The 19,869-nt window shown below is 47.5% G+C and overlaps 1 protein-coding gene and 1 pseudogene across 1 annotated transcript in view; one reads left to right on the forward strand and one right to left on the reverse strand.

The window, feature by feature from the left end:
• ABI3BP (ABI family member 3 binding protein) overlaps positions 1–19,869 on the forward strand; it is a 1,978,933-nt gene that overhangs the window by 988,513 nt on the left and 970,551 nt on the right. The gene's annotated exons all lie outside the window — the stretch shown is intronic.
• On the reverse strand, positions 4,312–5,371 carry LOC146805202 (zinc finger MYM-type protein 1-like; annotated as a pseudogene).

The following is a 19,869-nucleotide window of genomic DNA, read 5'->3' on the forward strand; positions in this document are numbered from 1 at the left end:
GTCCAAGACAGTAAAGGGATCCTGACACAGACATTACGCAGTAGAAAAACGGAGGAGGTTTAGTTAGAAAGTCGAATGTGTCCTCCATAGCCCCAGCCATATTTCATCTTGTTTTCTTCCATCCCGTTTCCATCCAGTTGGCAACTAGCGCATAACATTCAATTTTTACTTTTGCGCGGCAGATTTCCACGGTTGTGGCTTGCTTATAAACTGTAAAGCTGAATGGTTGCCAGGAAGAAAATGGACCTAGTGCCGTGTAGGCATTGACATGAGATGTTAATGCAACAGAACATTCCCTAAAGTTGTGTCTCATCTCCATAGGATTGGTGGGAACCTGTGTGTGATACACAAAGAAGACATTGAGATGCAAACATGGCATGCATGGGAGTGTCACATATCGAGAAAGCTTGAGACTATTTAGTAGGTTACAGTTTGGGGACTCTTGAGGATTCAGGCCCATGACCAAAACCAAAGAAACATTATTTTCTCCAGTCCCACTTTCCTAATCAAAGATTCAGGGGCGCTGGAAGTAGGGTTGATTGAGGTCCTGCATTTGGAAACTTGATTTTAGTGTATTATTGTTTGTGCACTACATAGATGTGACAGGAAAGCTGTATGACTGATGCAAATGTAGCGCCCATTTCAAGAGGTAATGTGCTCCAAAATGCATCACAGGAAGCACACTGTTTGCCCAACATTCTTCAGAAGAATGACTGCGGCTTATTTTCTATACTTTGTGTACTACTTTGATTTTTCACAACCTCTATGACTTCACTGGCATAACATTGATGGCAGCACCCCCACTCTGAAAATGGTTTCAGCATCACTGCAAGGATTCCAGGCACTGCAACATACATCTGATCTACTTGGTCATTGTTTAGCTCCTGTATAGTTTGGAGGGATTTGGGTTGGGAGCTGGCCTACCTACTATATTGGCGGGCAAACTTGAACCTCTCACACAAAGCCCACAGCTGTCTTGGAACAGATGGAGTGGGAAAGAAACAAGGGCAATTATTGGTAGAAAACAAGTCAGCAGTAGAAATGTGCTCAACAATTATCACTGTGCAGCTCCACCAGTGCCATTTTGGCTCGAGAGGACTTGTCCTGACTCAATGCTATTAGTAAAGTCACAAATATCTATAGTATTAGCACTTGCGCACTTTTAAGCAGTTCGATATGTAATCTTCAATTGAATATATTCATGCGTGTGAAACAATCTGATATCTCTCACAATGATGATATTTAAAATACAGCTTATTAAACAGTGTACGACGTGGTGGAAAATTAGAAGGGAACTGTGATATACAAGAAAGCAATTGAATCGTCAGCAAGGGGAAAACATAAATCCCATTCTAAGTCTGTATCAGATCCAGCACGTCTGTTTGCCAGAAGATTGCGGAAGTGGTCTGTTGGCAAGACCTAAAAAAGCCAACCTTCTAAAAGTAAAAAAAAAATCACATTTTTGCTTGAAAATGCTCCATATGTCATAGTTTTGCATTATTAGAAACATCAAGGAAAGAACCTCAGACTTTATAAATGGGTCCATACCATGAAAATGTATGCACTTGCGCAGAGAACAACTGAACATCTGTTTTTATGCAATTGAACCATCAAATAATTGCAAATAATTTAACTCAGACATTTTCTGCGACAGAGCATGAGCTTCATTGTGCACAGCTCAGAAACCGAGAAAGGCAACCACTGCTCAATATTTCTGAAATTTTCTGTCTGAAGGTCATGCACTAACTCAGTTAAATTTCAAGTAAAATATAGCACTTTAGATAGTGGAGCCACATAAAATAGGCAAACAGCGTTGCCATGAATAAAGGTACATGTTAATGGTATTGCTCCTGGATGGGTTATTCCCTCCATATTATAAGCCTATGCCTTTTGCTCACTCCCCCCTGCAAAGTCTCCTACTCCTTTATTACAAATCACACTTCTGACAGCTCACAATTAATGATCACTGTCTAAGGTGGTGCATACATATTTATGCTAAATGCAGTCCCCATGTGCAGACCTGCTAATGCCCGTTAGAACCAGAGCAACTCTTTCAAATTGCCGCCGGGATCACGGAACGTGCATCACCACTCCTGGAGGCTGATTAGGTCTCCGAGAGTCCAAACCGGCCTCCTGGGGCACCAGCCTCCCGGACATTGCCCGCTTGCCTGGCTGGCCAGTCCAGCCATGCTCACCATCCAGGAAGATATGTACTAATTTAAAATCACAGAGCAGTCAGGAGCGGCTTGTATTGGGGAAAAGAGGCAGGGCTGGGTGGTAACGGGGGACAAAGGAGATAAATAAAATGTACAAAAGAGGCGGGGGGGACAGGAATTCAAAAAAAGAAAAAAGAAAGCTTACCTGCAGCCCTCCAGCATGGCGTCATGCTCTTCCACTCCTCTCCGCAGCTGGAGGCAGGCACAGGCTCCCAGGCTGCCCTGCGGCCAATCCTGAAGCTGCCCTCACATGAGAGCATCTTCAGGATTGGCCTCAGTGCAGATGATGTGCATGCTCTCCCCAACACCAGCAATGTAGCTGGGATTGGAGAGGGGTCACTGCCCATGTGGTTTTTGGCTGGTCTAATACTGCTTCTAAACCTGTGGAGCCATTGAACCCTTCCAGGTTTACTATGATTCTTCTACAGAAAACATGCTCATCACTTGTACACCACACTTGTGTTGGTCATTGTATCTGCATTAGCAATTTAAAGAGTGTTATGAAAATGTGGGCAGATTTTACTCAGATGGACGAAGATACTGGCTGTTGATACTGCATTACTGATAAGAAGAGATGCTGCTCTCAGCTTTCTTGGAAAGAAGAAGGCACTAACTGGGCGGGTAGAAAGAGTCCAAAACTTCACATGTCCCCATCTAGAATTGTATCTGCTGGTATGAGCAGCAGCTGGTTCTAGTGATGATTGGGGCATTCTCCCATGCAGAGACTGACTTAACCCCTTCAGCGCGGCGCGGATTACCACGCTGTGCTGAACGGATCGTGCGCGGGCGGGGCCGTGACGGAGCGGTTCCGTCATCCGCACAGCGCGACCGACGCGCATGACGGAACCGCTCCGTCACACGCATCGAAGGGGTTAAGGGTAAGTTGATGCTCAACTAATATGAAATCCAGAATAGGCTGACAGTGCTACAGATACGGTATACAGATCTCTCAATAAGATACAGGCTGGTACAAAGTATAGTTGCTGTACTGATAATTGCCAGTCTTAATGAGAGAACAAATAGATGGGCAGCAAGTGCTTGGCTACAGAAAATTAAGGTGGCTAACAGTGCTTTATAATACTGGTCCCATATCTCTACACATGACAAGCTGATGTGAAGAGGCTGCATATCCACAGTGACAGAAAGAAAGGAAATGGACAGCAAGTTGTCGCTTTGCCTATAGTGCTTAAAAGTGTGATGGAGGCTCTTTTCTTGCTCCTGCATAGGTTACTGACTTCTGTGATCACTGGCAGATATCTTCAGGTGGCATAGGGCTCAAGGGGAGTAGAGACTGATTGAGGAGTAACTCTTTTTTGCCTGGCATCAGGAGAAGGCTGATACTGGATGGCTATGTGGTAGCTGCAGTCTTCATGCTCCTGCATAGGCTATTGGCTTCTGTGATCACTGGCAGATTTATTTAGGTGGCATTAGGCCTCAAGGAGAATAGAGTCTAATTGAGACGTAACTGTTGTTTGCCTGGCAACGTGTGAGGCTGCTTCTCTGCTTCTCTGAATGAGGGAAAGGACCAGGTCCTTTTTTAAGATGATACCTCCGGTGGCGCATGTCAGCAAATCTGTTGACGACTTCATTAAAATTTAGCTGCTTAAACTCATTAGGTTCTCTAGCCATTATCATTAAATCACGGAGTCTCTTCTCTCCACATTTATTGCTCAAATAATTGTTTACCCTTTTCATACAGGGGAGGTCTCTCATTTGTAGCAATAGTAATAGGTAATGTCAGAACTAGATGTAAAAGATCCAAAATGTGAGGAAACACTCCTGGTGGATACATGAGATACTGCCTGACAGAGTGAATACCTGGTACATTCTTGTCTGAAAGATATGTTTTTGCAGCTTTCAGGTTGGATTGTAGAAGACTTTGGTCTACTGCAGCCTCTGGATATTTGTCAACAATCACTAGTGCTGAGGAAAATCCCAAATATATGCAGCTTTCGGATTGAACATTCCTACAGCAGACATGAGGCCCATGTTGTCTGTAAATTGAACATCAAAATAATTTACAAATCCATCCAAAGTAGAGAATTAAACTTCCTGCTTTAAGTGCTCAGACAGTGGAATTTGACTTTCTGAGACATCAAAATGGCTGGATTTTTACAGAGGTAGCGAGAAGAAAATCTATCAGTTTGTTACTCAATTCATAGTGTCTCAAAGGTAGAGCTCTTGGATTGAATTTTTCTTGAAACTCAATTCCACACTTCTCTGCTAAGTCCTTAGCCTGACTTAATGCAGTCCACTGACTGTCTTGACGGAGTTTCACTAAATCACTTCTTGTTGACTTAATTATATATCACATGCTCTCTGCAAGTCAAGGTCTTTGCTCCGTAGTACTTTGGATAGACTGTGAATCTTTAGGAGAATGAGTTCCATACACTGTATTGTATGCAAGAAACCAAAGTTTTCAATGTTCTTAAGAAGTCCTTTGGCTTCTGAACTAGCCTCCTTGTCACATTGTTTTGATTCTATTACACGGAGAACAATGATTATAGACTCAAATCGCATCTATACTTTTCTAACACAGGAGTACCAGTAAAACCACCTCTTACCTGAGAGTCTTTCTAGCTCCATTACATACAGATTACTCTCTTTCTGAGTTTTCACAAAGAGCTCATGCCTTGGTGAACTTTGTGAAAGAAAAACATAAACTGTTTGCAATGTTGAAAAGAAATGTTTTACTGGTTGTATGTTAGTTACTGTTTGCACTCACCCAAGGTTTAGGTGATGGGCATGACAGTGTATATAAATTGCTTGTGATGCAATCTCACTTATTTTTGCTGGGACACCATTAAAACGGGCACTCATAATGGATGCTCCATTTTAGCACTGTGCAACATATTTCTTCTAGTCAAGTCCAGCTTTCTGTACTGCTTCAATAATGGGTGCAGCACGGCTGGAGATATCTAACTTCTTCATATGGTAACACCCTAGTGCATTCTCCTGAATATTTTCATTAGCATCAACAATGCGGATAATAAAACTCAGCTGCTCTTTATGTGAGACGTCTTTGGTTTCATCAATTATCATTGCAAAATATTTTGTCCTTTTTTGACAATACGCTCACTGAAAAGCGCTGCCACCACAGATATCATGTAATTTTGGTCATCAGTAGAGGTATAGTGCCCGTAACTCCTGGACATTTTTTCTTTTAACCTCTCATCTTTATCAGAAATCATTGCTAACAATTCAATAAAATATCCCCTATTGTGAGAATGCTCAATTTCATCTGTGGCATGAAATGCAAGCCCATGACGACTCATTAAATGTACTACCTTAAGCAGCTGCTCCAGATGTTGTCTATTCTCCTCAATGAACTGCTCCCCACCTCTTACTATCATGGAAGAAACTGACTGCTGACAGTTTGTAGGCTGGTGTATTCTTTTGAAGTTGGTCCAAGCAATAACTGACGTTTTATGATTCTCTAACTGTGAATGTTTGGCCAAGGAACGAGTATGCTTTTCCCACTTACTGAAGCCAATATCAACGAATGCAACATTGCCAGATCCACGTCCTCCTCCTCCCAGACAACCAGCACTAAAATGCTTCTTTAAGGACTGAATAATCTACCCAAGGATAGGTTTTGCAATCTCCATTGAAACTACGGCATGCAGTTAATGATAATGTTTGGAGTTTTGGTTGCACTGGGTCACTATAATGATTCAGTGACAAGTCGTCTGCCAAGTATTTACTTGCCGGGAGGGATTTTGAAGTTTATGTCTGACTAGTTTCTTTGATTCAAGGTGCTTCTATTATGTCACTCCTCAAAAAAAAGATGGCTGTTTTATCATCACAGGATGATAAACAGTCAGCAAGGCCAGCCTGGGAAGTACTGTCGTCTAAGCTGCCAACATAAGAAGATTAATCTTCAACCTCAGTTTGAAATGAACAACCAGTACTGTCAGCATGTGAAGAAATATAAGTAATTTCAATAATGGCAGAACTATCATCAGCACAGGGGGAAACAGCTGCAATGGCAGCAGATGATGTTTTAAGTATGTCATAGGAATGTGAGCATATGCCTTTACTGCTAGACAGAGCAGCATCAGACAACTCTTGTTCTCTTGCCTTCTTTAGAACCTGTAGGAGGGTCTTCGGTACTCCCTATTTTAGTGGGCAAATCCAATATTGATCTATGTTTTGGATCTTTGGGTTTTGTAGTAGGGAAAGACATTTTTCTGTGGTCCTTTTTATTTGCAGCTGAACTCAGCAATTCCACTGCTAAAATGTCAAACATACAGAAAAAAGGGTTAGGGCTTTGCATGGTACACTGCACATAACAGTGAGGAAACATCAGAAAATGGAAAGTGAGGAAACATCGGACCATGCAGGGCTGGAGGGAGGGGGCAGATGCATGGATTCGGACAACAGAGGGTAGGGAGGCAAAGGGTAGGGGCAGCAAGCTAACTGTGCAGGACAGGCAGGAAGGGCAGTGGCAGAGGTAGGGCCACACGGGACTGGACATGGTGGAAGGGGTATGGACTTGGACAATGGAGGGCAAGGAGCAGGGGTGTTTAGGGGCAGCACAATGGATAATGCCAGGCTAGACCTTGCGTCCAGCTTCCTATCGTACATTACGATCGACATCTTACTTTACGTTACAAAAACCCTAGAATCACTAGAAATAACAACGTTTAAGGTGACATTATAGCTAGGAATTATAACAATTTCTATCTTTACATTAAAAAAGCTTTGAAATTCACTGGAAAAAACAAAGGTTAAAAGCATTTTAGAGTTAGGTGACAATGTCACGTAAAACATACCACTTAAAACTAACAAAACCACTGAAATTCCCCCAATGTAACATACTTGCGTCCTCGCCATGCATTGCTTATGCCCTTAAGAGAGAAAGAGAGGCACAGTCAGAGTTAGCCAGAGAGAGGGAATGAGATATTTTTCAGAGAGTCATAGGTGAGAAAAAAAAGAGTTAGTGATCATTTTATCAAAGGGATATTGGAAGGTAGGGGCCTTTGCAATTGTCCACATAACTCATTACTTAAAACGTCTCTGGCTGTTTTCTTGCTCTGGCAGGCTGGAGAGTGAGGAATGTGGCCCAGCCATACTAAGGTGGGAAGCGAAGCTTGAATGTCCCTTACTGCTGGGGATGCGATGAGAACCACAAGCATAACCCAACATTATTAAGAGCCTTATTAAAAATTTAGGTATTGTCCTATTAAAGTATTACCAATGTATTTAGAAGTGGTGTTGCAGTCCTATTAAAAGTCCCTTTAAAGTGGCAGCCAGTGCTACCTCCTTAGAAGTGACAGTACTCATTGAATGTATTATATGTTTTATAAACAACCTAATGCGCTCTAAAGTTTGGGGAAGGGCATGCTTAGCTTGGTTCACTGCTGAACTGTAGGGCATAAGCAGCTGTGAGTGTAGAGGCCGTATCAACAGCCCCACAAAGGCTCCAAGCATACGTTGGCTCTCTAACTAGTGATGGGCTCCTGCAAGAGTGCTCAATGAGTTGTGACTGCAGATGACATCTGCTGTGACCAGTAGGTGAAGTGCTCTCATAAAGGCAAAACTAAAGCATCATTCTGAGATTGGAATATTGAGTACTTTTCAAATGGGTAAAAGTGACTCTTCTACTGTGCTTACAAAAATGCTAAGTGAAGTGATGTATGAAAGCACTCGACTGTCCTCTACAAACACACACTACAGATAAACAGGTCAGAGTTTCACGTCTATTCCCAACAGCAGAGCTTGCTTCACCAACAATGGAAGCAGACCAGTTGTTCACCCCCAGCAAGCACAGCTATTGAGGCACATGGCATTGCTCCTCTTTCTCTTAGTTCTCCCTCTCCCTCTTTTATGCATGTGTACACACAACGTTTTCTACTTCTCACCTTTTCACCCCCCTTGATCTCACTACTTCTCATTCTTTTTGTTCACCTTTTCACTGTCTCTATTTTCTTGATCTCTCTTCCACTCACTTAAGGTACTTCTTTCTCCTGCCCCCTCCCTTACCACAATTGTACTCTTTCCTTTCTGCACTTTCTTTCTAATCTGTGTTTTTCTGTGCTTCTTACTCCTTTCATGGCCCTAGCTCTGTCTTTTCCTCAATCCTATCGTACACCTTATCTGGTCTATCTCTTCTTCTCCAGGATCTCCTCTACCCTTTCTCTGCCCCTTCACTCGTTAAGTTTTCTCCTAGTTCTCCCTGTTTGCCTCCTCCTCCGGTACGCCCAAGGTCTGTGGGCTTGCAGGGACAGCACTGCTGCAGTAAATGTGCAGAGAGCCTGACGCAGCTGGGACACGGGCAACATAGCTGGATCCGGCAAGGAGGTAAAATTGTGAAATTGCTCTCCACACCTGGACTCCAGCGAGGCTGCTCAGGATCCCAACCCATGTCTATCATGTGCTGGCGGGGTAAGGTAGGGATCAAATGAACGATGCTGCGGGCCTCAAACAGTGAGGAATGGGGTGAAAATGGCTGTTCCCCACTTCTTTTTATTATTTAATCGAATGCTCCTTTGAAACCTGGTGGAAGGTCAAATGTTTCTCCTGAAACACGCCAATGGGAGGAGTATCTTGCACAGACTTTCGGTGTTTTTTATACTAAATGTTTTGAAAGCAAAAGATATATATGTTTTAGCTAAACCAATTCTAACTAAATGATATGGGCCGCAGATGGATGTGGTGAGAGTTTTAAGCCAAAAGAGATGTTGATGTATGTCAAAAGTGTTTTTGTGGCTGTATGTCAAAAGTGTTTTTGTGGCTTCTGGCTACCGCATCTCTCACTGGCGCCGACTCTAAATACATGCGTGCATTCAAGGGAAGCGCAGCAAGTTAACATACGTTTAAAAATAATTATTCAGAAGAGATGTTATTTCCTTTTGTCTCCTGGATAGTATATGCATGATTGACTTGTAAATGTTATGTAACATGCTTGGTGTTTGAGGCTTTGCCGGTTTTAGCAATGGAGGCACCCAGTGTGACAATCTTTGTTGGCCACACTCTTACATGCATTTCATTGTTTATACCACAACTAATACCAGTAGTGTAGAATTTAGGGAGTACTTTACATCACACACATTACAGAGTCAATGAATCATGCATGTGTAAATCAATCTATAGGCTCTTCACAGCTGGGCTTCAGCGACGCTGGTCCTACTCATTCCCTTCCCATCTCCGGCCTCAATCAGCACACATTATTGTGTCCATGGGTAGTCCAAGCCAGCCCCATATGTGAATGGGACAGCCCAGCGGGGGCATGTAAGGACCCTGCCAGCTCCACTTAACAGGTGGTGAGATTACAAGATTTTGTCTGTTCCTGCTGCAAGGTTTGAGAGAGCGTGCTTATGCCTCGCATAGTCACTGGCGATGCCAGACAATACAGGTCAGCTCACCGTGAAACCTTTTAAAACTGGCTCATGATTGGATAAAAAAAACAGTCCACAGCTGAGCTTCAGGCACTGGCACTTCGCTTGGCCAAAGTGAGGGAAACCACAGCAGGAGGAGAAGGATGAAAGTGAGGCGTCAGGCAAGGCAAAACAAATAATTATGCCAGGCAGCTAGGTCCATCATTTACTACCACTGGCTGTTGGTTGTTTCGGATTCTACCTGGGTCAGGGCTTGGCTTGCCTGCTGGCCTGGGCAGGGGTCGTCTGAACAATGCACATGCATTGCACAGCCTCTAAGAGAGAACACCACCAAGAGGCCTTCTGATGACTCGTAAGGAGGAGAGGCTGTGGTGTGTGATGAGGTGAGGGAATGTGGGTGGAGAGTGCAGGGGCAGGACAAAGTGATATGATAGGTGTGATGTCATACAAGGGCCATCACTGGTAGCACTTCAAAGAGCTCCTACAGATTGATGGCCCTGTGAGCAAACACACCACTAGGGTGGCCAGGTGGTGTGCAAACACACCACTAGGGGGTGGTCACGTGGTGTTCATTTAAAAAATAAATAGAAAAATAACTGTTGAGTCCATGTAAGCACTGACTGGCTGCCCCCAGGAGGCTGGAAATAAGATTGAAAAGTGAGTGATGACTATGCTGGCCATGGGGTGACAATCAAGGTGGCAGGGGTGGCAACGGGTGGCCTAGGGGTCACAGTATTGACGTCCATGACTACTCACAAAGCTCAACTTGGAGGAGCAGAACAGACTACCTAAGAATACGAATGGGGAGGGGAGGAGCCTAGCGCGCATCCAAGATGGTAGCGTGAGCACAGGGCTCCCCGGACCCTTGCTGCTCCTCGGAATTTATCCTGAGAATATCCTGATGTGGTTTATGGAATCTGGCAGATGACGACCGGCTGAGCACGTATCTCTTTTCAGAACTCGAATCGGACCTGGGAATCCTGAGTTGTCGTTGTTCGAACTTTTGGGACCCACCCGACGGAGGTGCCCGGGGCGAAGGTGAACCGTGGAGCCGTGTCGTAATTGAACAACAGCGGCTGCAGTGCGGTGCCAGTGGCCGCTCTACCACTTTCGGTTTCACTTTCGGACTTCAGGGGGCTGGCCGGCGAACGCACTTGCTGTGGCGGGGTGTTTCCTTGGCCTCTGCGCGAGGCTTTGTCTCCACCTGCCACTAGTGTGCCCATCGCCTTGGGTCCCCCCGCACCGCTATATTGTGGTCTCTGGTGAGGCGCTGGTCTGCGGTGCCGGTGCCCCTACGACCCTTGATCGGCGGTCCCCTTCGGTGTCCGTGACCACATGGGGGGCAAGGGGGGCCCCGAGGGGCGTAAGACTAAGGCCTCCCTCCGCGGGGGACCGGTCCAGGTCAACAACATGGACCGCTACACTCTGGGCAGAGGGTCCCCTGGGGCGACCGGCCCCCCCCCCGGACGCCGCCGGTGGTGGCACGACCGTCTCTCCGGAGCTTTCCCTGCAGGACATCATGGGCGCCATTGATGGCATCAGGGAAACCATCGCCACGCAATACGAGGCCCTGGCCCGTAAAATCGACACGGTGGCAATCGATGTCACCTTAATTCGGGCAGATCTCTCCAAAACTAACGAGAGGGTTCAGGCTCTCGATGCGCGGACCTCCACCCTTGGTGCGGATGTGTCGGACCTGCAGGCCGCGCTTGGTGACATCAAGGTGGTCAACGATCAGATGGCCCGGCGGCTGGAGGACTTCGAGGGACGGGCCCGACGCAACAACATCCGTGTCATAGGCGTACCGGAGTCCTCCGACAGCCGCCCGGTTGACCTCCTGGTCGAAGAACTCATCCTCCAACAGTTGGCCCCTGCAGGCCTAAGTAAGTTCTTTGCCGTGGAGCGGGCCCATCGAGTTCCGGGCGGTCGGCCGCGGCCGGGGGCCCCCCCGAGGCCTATCGTGGCCAAACTGTTCCACTATAGAGATCGAGATGCTATTCTGCAGGCCTCACGGGTCCACGGCCCGGTTCGTCATGAGAACTCATCCATTAACTTTTATCCGGACTTTACCCAACTTGTCCAGAAACAGCGGATGGGATTCCAGGGAGTGAAGCGTCGTCTCCGTGAACTGGGCCTAAAGTACTCTATGCTGTACCCTGCAAAACTCCGAGTGGAACATGAGGATCGGACTGCCTTTTTTGACTCTCCTGTGGCCGTGAGTGACTGGCTGGACTCGCTGCCGGACAAAGGTGGCCGTCCCGGGCCCTCTGCAGGCGCCGAAGGTGGCGGGTCCCCTTTGGAGTGACTTTTGGTCCTTGATTTTGCCATTTTGCACTGTTCAGCTGGGTTTTATTTCTTTTGTTCATTTTGTCTCACTAGGACCTGTGTGGGGGGCGGGCGGGACGGGTCCCTTTCCTCCTCCGGGGTCTTTTCGTAGAATGGGGTTAGTAGGGCGACACGCGCACACTGCAAGTTGGGGGGGTTTTTTGGCCCGCAGGGGTGCAGGGTGGGGGGAGTTGGATTTGGGGGGGGGTTGGGGGGAAGGAGGGGTTGTTTTGCTGTGTGTTTTCTGTTTGCATGGCGAGGTATTGATTTTTGTCCAGATTCGGGAACTGTGCTATTGACTGGGGGGCCTTTGATCTATTGGAGGGGATGGGGGGGACGGGTTGAGGCTGATGTCATGGAACGTCAATGGGTTGGGGGACCGTATCAAACGGGGTGTAGTACTGCAGTATTTGCGTCGTCTGACTCCTGATGTGGTGTTTATCCAGGAGACGCATCTGGTTGGTAATGTTTGTCATGCAATGAACAGGGGGGGATACCGCCTCGTGGCCCATTCTGGTTTCACAACCGGCTCCAGGGGGGTGGGCATTCTCCTGCGATCCTCACTTCCGTTGGATATCACAAGGGTAGTCTCGGATGACAGAGGGCGCTATGTGTGTCTGACTGGGAGGTGGGAGGGGCAGCCCCTTTCTCTGGTCTCAGTTTACGTCCCCCCGGGCCTCCAGAACTCCACCTTCGCGGACTTGGGTCGAATGCTGCTAGAACTTCCGGATAGTCTTTTGCTTATGGGCGGGGACTTTAATTCGGTGGTCTCGGGTGACCTGGATCGTCAACCACCCAGGGCCCTCCCCGCTGCCCAGGCATGGCTTGGTGGACTGTTGGAGACCTTCGGCCTGGTAGATAGTTGGAGATTAATGCATCCGACCCAATTTCAGTACACCTTTCACTCTGGGGCGCATGGGAGTCTTTCTAGGTTAGACTACTTCCTTATGCCCGCGGCGCAGACTGGTCGGATTCGAGAGGTTAGACACCTGGCGCGGGGTATCTCCGATCATTCCCCGCTGTGGCTGCTCTTTGACACCGGGTCGCGGTCTGCAGGGCGGATTGCTCCCATTAACCCGTGGTACCTGCGAGACCCCACGACTCGCGACAGCCTGGTTAAGGCTATGGACCAATACTTCCTTGAAAACGAGGGGTCGGTGTCGTCCGCAATGTCCCTGTGGGAAGCCTTTAAAACCGTAATCCGCGGACACGCCCTCTCCCAGATAGTGGTGGCTAAGAAGCTCAAGAGTGAGGCAGTGGTGAAGTTGGAGACTGACATCTCGGGGCTGGAGCCGGCCTTGGAGACGGGTGTCACTCCGGACGGGCTCCATGCCCTCAGCCTGAAACAGTTTGAATACAGGTCTCTTGTCACTGACGCTGCCAAAACGATGTACAGGGAGCAGCAGGGACGATTGTATGATGCCGGGGACAAGGCGGGAAAGTTGATTGTGTGGCTGGATAAGAAGGAGAGAGTGAATCGTGTGGTCCCGGAGCTGCGTGTCTCGGATGGAGTGTGTGTGACTGAGCCTGGTGAGATTGTGGAATGTTTCGCTGACCACCTCCGGGCCGTGTACTCCCCGGTGACTGATAGGGATGAAGAAGACTCTTGCCTTCTGCTGAGGGATATTGCTTTGCCCTGCCTGTCCGTCGAAGACCGTGAGCAGCTGGACGCCCCCTTGTCTGTAGATGAAATAGCAACTGCGATTCGGTCCCTTCGTTCGGGCAAGGCGATGGGTCCCAACGGTCTGCCGATTGAACTATACAAGTTGCGCCCGGATAAACTCGCGCCCTTCCTCCGTCGTATGTTTCAGGAGTCCCCTGAGGCGGGTTCCCTTCCTGACGACCAGCGTCTGGCTACGATAGTCGTGATCCCCAAGGACGGTAAGCCACGTGACCGCTGTGCCTCCTACAGGCCTATTTCACTGCTAAACGCAGAGCCTAAAATCCTGGCTAAAGTCCTTGCCAATCGTTTGTTGAGCGTCATCTGCGATCTGATTCATCCTGATCAATGCGGCTTCATCCCTCATCGTAACACCGCTCTTAACTTGCGGTGTCTTCACGGCGCCCTCGCCAGGGCGGAGTACCTCTCAGAACCAGCCGTGCTGGTTTCTTTAGACGCCACGATGGCCTTTGACACCATCGAGTGGCCATTCCTCTGGGCTGTCTTGACCAAATTCGGCTTTGGGGAAGGATTTCTTGGCTGGGTGAAGCTTCTTTACACGGGACCCATGGCTCAGGTGGTGGTTAATGGGCGGGTCTCTCGGCCCTTCGCTCTCGGTAGGGGTACGAGGCAGGGGTGCCCGTTGTCCCCTCTGCTCTTTGCTCTTGCCCTGGAGCCGCTCGCTGCCTGGCTCCGCTGGGAGCCCTCGATCAGAGGGATCCGGTGGGCGCCGGGCTTCGAGGATCGGGTCTCGTTGTACGCGGACGACATTCTCCTGTATCTCACCTCGCCGCGGCAGTCGCTTAATGTTCTCTTTGATGTTCTGACTTCCTTTGGGAGAAATTCGGGTCTAACGATCAACTGGTCTAAATCCTGTGTCTATCCTATCTCCGGTGACCCTCCTCTCTTGCCGCCTCGGCTTCCGATCCAATTATCTCTGTCCGGCTTTAAATACCTGGGGATATACGTCTCGTTGGACCCGGTGGCTTGCTATGAGCAGAATCTCCTGCTTCCACTCCGGCGTTTGAGGGAGGACACGGCTCGGTGGTGTAAGCTGCCCTTGTCCCCGCTGGGTCGGGCAGCATTGTTTAAAATGATGTCCCTTCCCAGGTTCCTCTATGCACTTCAGAACTCCTTCGATGTCATTCCTGTGTCCTACTTTCGGGAGGTGGAGAGCCTGCAGAGGAGACTAGTGTGGGACGGACGGGCGCGTATCGCTCTGGCAAAGCTTACTCTCCCCTGGTACGACGGGGGCATCGCGCTTCCCGACATTCGCAGGTATTATTGGGCCTCACAGCTATCGGCCATTAACCATGCCACGTATGCGCCTGGCTTGAATCCGGCGTATGAGATGGATAAATTCCTGCTTCCCGGCGGAAACTATAACAGGGCACTTTACTCCAGCTCGGCTGGACGGACCCTTACGGGCCCTACTAAGATTGCGGTACGGATCTGGAAGGCGGCCAATGTAGCCATGGGCTGGAGTGAGCGATTAACATGTGCTACTCCTCTGTTCGCCTCCGACCGACTGGGAAGCCTCTGGACAACGAAGGGGTTTGAACGTTGGGACACGATTGGTATTAGTAGAGTGGGAGACTTATGGATTAAGGGTGCGGTTAAAACATTCGCGGCGCTCCAGAGCGAATACGAACTTACGGAAAGGGAGTTCTTCCGCTACGCCCAGGTTCGGCATGCCCTGCTCTCTGTTTTTGGGGAGGGGACCAAGATCCCGGCTTCATCGCCCCTCGAGGACCGCATACTCGATGGTCATGTCCCCGACAGTACTATCTCTTTAATTTATAAAAAACTTATCAATAATCGGGCTGACCTCTTGGTGCGCCTTCGGGAGGCGTGGACGGGGGATGGGGTGGAACTGGACGACGAGGACTGGCAGTCCGCACTGTCGTCCCCCAAGGAAGTGGCCATTCCAGCCCGTCTCCGCCTGGTCCAGCTTAAGATTCTCCATCGGGTGTATGTGACGGGTCCCCGTTTGGTCTCGATGGGATTTTCTGAAGACGGGCTCTGTAAGCGGGGATGTGGGCTCAGTGCCACCTTTCTCCATATCCTTTGGGAGTGCCGCGTGGTGGCGGAATACTGGCGCCGGGTTCATGTGGTCATGGGACACGTCACCGGGGTTGCGCTGCTGCCGGAGGTGCGTCGCTGTGTCCTGAATGTGTGGGAGCCCAATGATTATAACGCGGCTCAGACTCGGTGGGCGGCCCTGGGGAACATGATCGCCAAGAGAGATATAGCGCAGCTTTGGGGTTCCCAGCGGCCTCCCACCGTGTCCGTATGGAAGGAGAACATGGACTGGTGCATGTTCAGGGAGAAGACTGTGTATGTGGCTCGTGGTAAACCGGGGGCATGGGGTAGAATCTGGGGGCAATGGAACGCGTATCGTGGGGGTATCTGTACTCCCCCCCTAGTGGACACCGATATTGCTTTGTCCCCCTGACCCTTGATGGTTCCTTGCGACTTCTGGAACAACCGAATATATACGTTCCTCTCCCGTGACCCCCCCCTGACATATCAGTACTCCTCCCTCTTGATAGCTATTTGAAGGTCTGATGTAGAGTCCCCCGGACGTAGCCTGACCCACACTTTTTGCCCTTATGCCTCGCCTTTTGTTTTTAGTTGTTATTTATGTTAAACCTAAGTATCCTGCTTCCTTAGGACTATCCGGAGCCATGTACGGGGCTGGGCCCCGGGAGTCGACTACTGCCTAACAACTGTGTGATCCTTTCTGAATCTAGCGGCCGGCCCTGGTGGTTGTAGGCCCATGCTTGTAATTGATTTATTGTTTAATAAAATTTTCACAAAAAAAAAAAAAAAAAAAAAAAAGAATACGAATGGGGCTGAACCTGATCCCCGTGAGGCCTGTACCATGAACTACCCACCTAACTTAGGAGCAGCAAATAGTGACTACGCCCCAAGGACCAGTAACCTAAGACATAATGTAAACTCACACCAATTGGGCAGTGGATGGCAGAGGGGGCAGGGGCATTTTACCAACACATCCCCAAGTTACCTTATGACCAAAAGACCTCCAGTAGAGAAAACTTTCAACTCTATCGGTCAGGCACCTAACTCTTTCCACCAGAGGAATAGGTGGCACTTAGGCGGGCAAATGCCCAGAGAGAGAGGAGTACTACTGCACCAATGAGCAGTGAAATCTTCCTGATAAATACCCCAAAATTGAAGTCAGAGTCTACTGAAAATAAAGACTCCCTAATTAATAAAATCACCCACTGGTTGCACCAAGTGTGAGGTTGCAGGTCAATAATTAAGGAATATATTCTAGCGGGCAGATGATGCGACAATTTGCATACCACCATGGATCATATTGGCATAAGATTCAACGATAACAGAATCAATGAAGGCCTGATAGATTTATACCACACAACAGCTCAAATATATGTATAAAAAAGGATCCACCTCAGAATAATTTTCTGGAGAGTGGAAATTGACCCATTCTCTCTAAACACGAAATATGCAGACAGAGAGAGGGTAGCTTAAGCTTCATGGCTACCTCCGATATAGACTAACTATCACAGTCATATGGGTTAAACAGTGAAGGAAACCATGCTAAAACCCGTACCTCTGATGAGGAGAGTGGCTTACCCGTCTCTATTTCTTCCCCACTCCCATTAGTCTGTGTCCATGACAATGGAATTTAAACTATTTTTATCCACTGGAATGTGGCCCGGTTACAGACTAAGATACTTGACCTGGAGTGGGGCGAATTTATTGATAGCCGTGACATCATTCTTTTGCAAGAAACATGGGCAACTGAGCCAATGTATAGGCCAGACTATTTTCCGTTTTTTTTAGTAATGTTGTCCCTGTAAGAGAGAGAGAGGTAGAGAGTCAGGGGGCTTATTAATTTCGATAAAAAATATTTATAATCATAAAGTGAAAGTCTTAGATTCGGGGTCAAAGGACATCTTGGGGATTATTCTTACATCTTGTAGTCTCACGCCAATCAAACATATTGCACTAATAAATAGATCAATTTCAACTTTATTTTAGCTCTTAAGACCATAAAAGCAAGTTAGAACACTATACACAAAACAATTTGATTACATTGTTGAATATAATGTTGGTTCAATAAAATGATTAAAAATCCATGAGACAGCTTTTGCTGATAGGAGCTCTATTAAAACAAGTAAAAGGAAACTGCCCCCATGCACAGTCCATCATCAATTTAGGTGAGTGAAACCTGAGTCTAATAAAAAGGTTTTCTAAAAGAATAAATATAGAAGCAATCACATTTTGATTTTAAAAAGTGCAACAATACAGTTTTTGAACCACGTCGAGCCTAGAACGTCTCAAGGGTTGGCATATAAAAAAGTTAAACATATATAATCAAAAGGTGCAAATGCAGCACTCTGCTTTTTCCTATAAAACCACGCTGTGTAGAGGAATCGGCTAGTTACAGATACCACAAACTGGCTAGTGTCCACTCTCAAAATACGATTAGCCACCCCATAAGATCTCACACCCCAGAGAATACACAGCGGTTTAATCCATCTCCGCCTGGGCCTGGCATATTTGGGACAGAAAAAAAGAACATGTTCAACATCCTCTGTGGCATGTTTGCAAAAATCACAGACTGGGGGGCAAGTTTATCTGAACTTCCATCTATTTGTAAAATTGTTGACTTGGAGTTTTTCCAATCTGAATTTTATGTAAAGTGTGCGTGTCATGGGAGGTTGGATATGATCAATGTTTGCTTCCTAGGCAGGGAAAGCTTTGCAGGCTAAGAAAGCTTCTACCAACCCCCAGAGCTTGCTTTTTGCTGATGCTCATTTATTTTCTTATCACAAAAAGCTGCTTTAACTCTACCCGTTGTGCCTGCCCCCATTGATGAAGGGTTACTCCAAAGGTCGATCAAGCCTAGGTCGGTAAGATAGAATTTAATATGCTTGAGCCAGGGTAGAAGGTGAGCATTTCTATGGTGAATAATTTCCACCATAGTTAGCCTGTAGTGATGGAGCTCGGGAATCAACCACAGCCTTACCCATTAGAGGAGCGGTTTTAACAATGCTGAGTCGCCCACCCTTTTTAATCCTGTGTCTTAAAAGAGTGGGAGGGTGTGCTCTGATGTAGACTGAATGTGGATCTCAGGAAAGTATTTTCCTTGATGATCAAGCCATTAATATTAGAAATACCCCAGACTTCAGCACCATATAGAGCGGCAGTCTGAACCATTGCCCTTTATACCTCTATGGCTGGAGATGCAGACTTGAGGGTAGTTGCCCTGAACCTCTTGATGATGGCAGAGGCGGAGTGTAAAAGGACCACCCCGCTCTTTTCTGTCTGAGAATTCCATATCCTGCTCTTATCAATACTAATTCCCAGGTAGTCAAATTTTCCTACTACCTGGAGAGACTCCCCATTCAGCTGGAAGTTCCCTTTGTGGGTTTTATGCGGGTTTAGTACCATGATCTTCATTTTGGTGGTGTTCACCTCCAGCCCACAGATGACACAAAACTCATGTAATTTATTCAAATGGTTTTGGAGCCCAGATGGAGTGCGTGAGAGCAGGAGAGTATCATCTGCGAATAGGAGCGCTGGAGTGGAACAACCAGTTAATTTGGGGGAATTGTGTGTACACTCACATAAAAAGGAAACCACTTTGTTGATGTAGAAAGAAAAGAGGATGGACACGCGTACACACCCCTGCCTTACTCCGTGCTGCACTGGAGTAGGGTCAGTCAGGTCACCACCCGGACCTCACCTGACCTGCACAATGGTGTTGCTATGGAGTCTGATTAGGATATCAAGCAGGGATGGCTCAATGGCCATAGTCGCCAGATTGGACCAGAGGTGCAACCATGGAACCAAATCAAAGGCTGCCCTGAGGTCCACAAAGGCCAAATAAAGGTGGTCCCTAGAGAGCCTGAGGAATTTGGCAGTTATAAGGTTGAACCACAAAAGTTGGTCGACTGTGCTAACCCTGGAGCAGAAGCCCACCTGTAAAGGTGTCAGAATATCTGCCTCATCCATCTAGTCCTGTAATCTATCCAGAATCTGATGGCATAAAATTGTTTGTGAATTGTCTATAAGGCTTATAGGCCGGTAAATGTTTGGGGATGCTCTGTCTCCCTTTTTATAGATCAGGATGATCTCAGCATTTATCCAGGATTACGGGACCTGTCCACCTGCTAGTGTGTCAATAGAGAGTTAATTGATGTAAGGCCCACACACCTGTGGTTCAGAATAAAACAGGTCCCCTGAGATACTGTCTAGACCCTGAGCTTTTCCAGAGGGCATGTCTGCTATTACTCAAAGGGTTTCTTGGAGAGAAAAACAAAGCCAGGAGGAC

The sequence above is a fragment of the Triturus cristatus genome, chromosome 8, assembly GCF_964204655.1.
Source record: "Triturus cristatus chromosome 8, aTriCri1.1, whole genome shotgun sequence".
In the NCBI taxonomy this organism is placed as follows: domain Eukaryota; kingdom Metazoa; phylum Chordata; class Amphibia; order Caudata; family Salamandridae; genus Triturus; species Triturus cristatus.